This window comes from Rattus rattus, chromosome 8 (genome assembly GCF_011064425.1).
Source record: "Rattus rattus isolate New Zealand chromosome 8, Rrattus_CSIRO_v1, whole genome shotgun sequence".
Lineage (NCBI taxonomy): Eukaryota > Metazoa > Chordata > Mammalia > Rodentia > Muridae > Rattus > Rattus rattus.
The window spans coordinates 67,435,526-67,440,888 of NC_046161.1; positions in this window are offsets into that span (position 1 = coordinate 67,435,526).

Consider the following 5,363-nt stretch of genomic DNA (forward strand, 5'->3'; position numbering starts at 1 on the left):
GGGTGGTGGGAAGGGTTTGTGGAGCAGGGGTGGGTGAAGTAGGGATCGAGTTTAGTCAGATTGTCTGGCTTTTAGCCAAGGGGTCATGGAGACCCTCGAGTTTATCTGTGGTTCAGTCCACATCTGAACGTTGAAGATGCATCTGCTGTGTGTGCATTTGTACGTATGTCTGGTCTGGCACTTCAGGCTGTGCTTTCACTTGTCTGTAGACTGCGAATTTGACTTTTCCATCAAGCTTTGGTGGTGTTGGGGTTTCCCAGCTTGTTTTCTCCCCCATTAGTGTAACTGAGGGAAGCTCTTGCTAATTAAACAGCTTGTTTATTTGCTATCTGGAGGGAGATCAATGTCTGACTTTAAGCAGTCACATTTATATGCTAGTTTAGGAGAGGTGTTTTGTAGCCTGTAACTTTCACTGAGAATTTGGGCACTTATGTTTTTTGACAGTATAAAGGAAACCACGTGCTTTGCATGGTAGTTTTCGAGTGGCTTTTTGTTGTTGTTGTTGTTGTTTTGTTTTTTGGGACAGGGTCTTATTATGTAGTTTCTGGCCAGCCTGAAACTCCCTTTGTAGACCAGGCTGGCCTCAAACTCACAGAGATCCACCTGCTTCAGCCCCCTAAGTGTTGGGATTAAAGGTGTGGTTATCACACCTGGCTCTCAGAAGACTTTTAAAAATGCAACATCGATTATTTATTGCCATTGTCCTTTGACCCCCTCCCCAGAAAAAATAGCCATGGCTACTAAGCTCTTTCTGTCCCTGAAATAAGGGACTCTTTGAAACACCAAAGTTGTCACCGAGGCCTATGCATCTGAATCCTAAAGACCGGAAACTTGGGGCCCATCACAGCCGTGCCTTCCAACGTTGCTCTAAGACTTCAGTGGACTGTACTGCACGTCAGGGCACGTTTCTTAATTAATGTCTCCTTTGTAAATACAAACGTATTACTATGCCAGGTGTTGGCGGTGCACTCCTTCAATCTCCTGCACTTGGGAGGCAGAGGCAGGCAGCGAGTTTGAAGCCAGGCTGATCAATAGAGTTTCAGGACAGACAGTGACACAGTGAAATTCTGTTTCAAGAATCAAAGCCAATGTTTGTACAGTGCAGGTTTCTAGAAGGAGATCCACTGTCAGATTCGCCTTCTGTTGGCCCCGCACCAGGCACGGATGTTAAGTTATGTGACAGTTGCCCAGCACGAGAGCCGCCTTGAATTGTTGAAATAAACCAAAACTGTATTCTCTTTGAAAATGGTTTAAATTTGATATAAAATAACTGTACTTATTGTCACTGTATTTTTCTATTTACAAATCTATATGAAAGCAAACGCTCTTCAGTGAACTTTGTGCCAATTAAACCATAATAATAAATAATAAAAGAGGTTCAGTATATAAAGTTTCGGTGAATATTTCAAACTAGGAATTGTAATGCCAAAGGAACCAGGATTCAGGAACGCAGAGTCCACGAGATGCTCGTTGAGGAGCCTGGTCAAACTATCCAAGGAAGATAGCGGGAATAGGGTTTTATTTATTTATTTTTGGTCTATTTTATTTCGTGTGTGTCGTTGTAAAATTATTTAAAAAAAAAAAGGTTCCTTTTACCCCCCACTAGAATCCAGCACCACAATGCCCCAAGATACCTGCTGGATATCTTGCCAGAGCACACATTCCAACTCCGTGGCGGCCCAGACTAGCCATCCCACACTCCCTTACACTTAAGTCTGCACATGAAAGAACACACAACACAATAAACTTTGGCCCAATTGATAAGATATAATTGCCCACCTAAACATACAAAGCCCGGTACACATCCATCCCTTAAGAACATTCATAACAACCTGTAAAGGTACAGCGTGGAATCTTAGTTGTCTGGTGACTCTTCTGCAGCCTCTCCTCCCTTCCGTTTCTGTCTCCTCCTCTTCCTTCAAACTTTTCTCCCGCCCATCCTTCCTTCTTGTCCAATGACAGGCTTCCTTCTATCCTGTACCTCACCTGTATGATGACATCATCCCACACGTGTATGAATGTTTGCCTGAATGTGTGTCTGTGTCCCTTGTGCGCGCATGTCCTTGAGACCAGAAAAGGGCCTTGGATTCTTTGGGACTAGAATCACAGACAGTTGTCGGCTGCCATGTGGTTGCTGGGAATCGGACATGGGTCCTCTGGAAGAGCAGCCACTGCTTTTAGCTGAGCCATCTCTCCAGCACCCAATTCAAAAGGTTTTATCCAATATTTATTGAGCACCTTTGTGAATCGGTGAACTAGGTAGTCTGTGGGAACATAACCAAAAATGGTTAAGGCCTGCACCCAAAGCAGAACTGGGGATGGTGCCAGGGCACTGGGGAAGGCTTGGCTACAGACCTTATATGCTCGAGCCCTTTTCTGCCCCACTCAGGTGCATGTGCGTCCCTGAGCTGGCTCTGATCTAGCACGTGTGGGTCTGCGTTGGACGCAAGCTTTCAATAGGTCTACCTGGTGCTCTCTCCAAGACTGTTCAGATACCACTTTGTCCAACCATGTCCTATAAAAGAGCAGCCATCTTCACAGTCCACTAGAGTGGCCCATGCTGAGAATCTGGTGCCTGGTTTGCTAACCCTATTGAAGAGGATTTGTCAAAGTGTAGGAGCCATAGCTAAGAAGGTTGGGGGCACAGGTAAAGTGGAGGTGCAACTGGGGTCTCTTAAGTGTGCAAGCTCACAACCCTTCTGTAAGTGTTTATTCCACACATCTGCAGATGAGAATTCATCAAGGATGGGGGACGGACAAAAAAAAAAACAAAAAAAAAAAACAAAAAAACCCGAGGAAACCGCATGACTGCTTCTAGATATGGTGGAGGAAATTCATTATAGATATGTGGGTGAGCATAGCAGAGGCAAACACATCTGGGAGAGTCCAAAATGAGCACGACCCTGAACCATGGGAGACGGGGAGAAGGGAGAGAGAGGGGAGCCATCAGCCAGGAGGCCAAAGGTACAAAAAGGGTGCAGGTATACAAAGTGTTTGGATTATATAGGGAAGAGCCTCTGTGGGAAGGGCACAAATGCTTCTGTAAAATTATAAAAATGCTGTCTTTTTACCTGCTCTAGGTCCAGCACCGCAGTGCCCCAAGATATCTGTTAGATATTTTCATCTCAGTCAGCAAAGCCTCTCACTCGCTTTGCTCCATCCCTTATCACACTGCCGATGGCCTCTCTCTGAGCCTGGCAGCAATCTCTCTACCCATCCAGTTCCCAAGGCGGGTTTCCATGCCAGGAACACACATCCCAACTCCGTGGTGGCCCAGTGTCTCTAGCTGCCACACTCTCTTAAACTTAAATCGCTACATGCGAGAACACACAACACAATAACCTCTGATCTAATTGATAAGATAGTAATCTCCCACCTAAACATACAAAGCCCCATGCACATCCACCCCTTAAGAACATTCACAACAACCTGTAAAGGTTCAGAGTGGAATCTTAACATCGGCCTCCATGTTCTCTCCGAGGCTTCTTCCGCCTTCCGGTTCCAGTCTCCTCCTCTTCCCTCAAACGTTTCTCCCACCCATTCTTCCTTCCTGTCCAATAACAGGCCTTGTTCTATCTTGTACCTGCCCTCAGCTGTCTGACATCATCCTACACACAAACACGAACCAAAAATTTAACTTTGTTAATGAAGATAACCTTCCTCCACATCTTCTCCTGGAGTAGAGTTACCTTGTCAGGTGTCCTCAGGAAGCACCTGGTGATAGGATAGTAATTTCACCCAAATCCTGTAGACTATCGTTAAAAAAAAACAACAAGAGAAAAACAACAACAAAACAACAACAACAAAATCCCATTGCCCTGTTGTAGACGTGGTGGCTGCACAATCATTAATCCCAGCACTGGGAGGCAGAGGCTAGCTGACAGATCTCTATGAGTTCCAGGCAAGCCAGGACTACTTGGTGAGACCCTGTCTCAAAACTATGAGCAGTGATCATCCTTAAGAAGCCTACGCCCACATGGCAAGATAGGACTTTTTCTTCAGGGTGCTTTATCTCCTAACCCTCATGCATAAGGCCACACTAAAATGCTAGGGTTAAGCTAGGGTTAAGCTAGGGTTAAGGTGGGTTTAGGGGCTTCTTGGGGGGTGTGTGGCAGGCACACACCTTTAATCCCAGCATTCAGGAAGCAGAGGCAGGCCAATCTTTTGAGTTCGAAGCCAGCCTTGTCTACAGAGTGAGTTCTAGAACAGTAAGGGCTACACAGAGAAACCTTGTCTTATACTCCCTTAGTCTCTCACCCCCCCCCCAAAAGTACCTTTAGTAAAACATTCTCTCGGGCTGGAGAGATGGCTCGGCGGTTAAGAGCACTGACTGCTCTTCCAGAGGTCCTGAGTTCAATTCCCAGCAACCACATGGTGGCTCACAACCATCTGTAATGGGATCTGATGCCCTCTTCTGGTGTGTCTGTGTACTCATATAAATAAAATTTTTAAAAAATCTTAAACAACAACAACAACAACACCATTCTCTTGCTCAGAAACTGGCTAATCCTACAATTCTTTTTTAAAAAGACATTTTCTATGTGCCCCTGGCTGTCCTAGAACTCACAGTTGGACCTGGCTCTGTCTCCCGAGAGCTGGGATTACAGGTGTGTGCTACCATTGCCTGCTATTCTGGAATTCTTTTTAGTATCCAAGCAACAGATACTGGTTTGCTTTGGATTGCCTTTGTGTGCATCCCCAAATACCAACAGTGCGTCTCTGTTTCAAAAGAGAGCAAAAAGGAAAAGCTTTTGTTCACAACTGTTAGCCAGGCATGGTGTACATGCATGAAACCCCAGCATCTAGGAAGCTGACACATGAGGATCATCAGTTTGAGGGGAACGTGGGCTATATGGTGAGGGCCAGGCTGCCTGGGCTACAGTGTGAGACTGTCTCAAAAGCAGGCAAACAAACAAAACCAAAAATGAATTCTATAGCCATTTTAATAAAATCACAAGGGCTTCCTTGTGTTAAGATGTGCACTATTCACTAGTCTGTGCGTTATAGATTTCCTCTTGAAGCTACTGTTGTAATCACGAGCGGCTCAGGCCGGAGGGAAGCTTTAGAGAATGTGTACTCCTACTGAGGAGGACTGTTTGATTCCCAGCACCCATGTCAGTTGACTCATAGGATCCATTGCTTCTGGCCTACCAGGACACCTGCCTTCATTAGTGCATAATATCAACACGGACACACATACTTACACGTAATTAAAATTAAAAAAAACCTTAAAACGTAAAGCTTTAAGCAAAAATAGTTTTAAGCATTCTTCTGCCTACTCACAGAAGTAAGTCCACTCTGCCATCACCTGAATGCTTTTCTGTGCCTCTTAGTTCCCGTTTTCAGGTTTCAGGGCTCTTTCG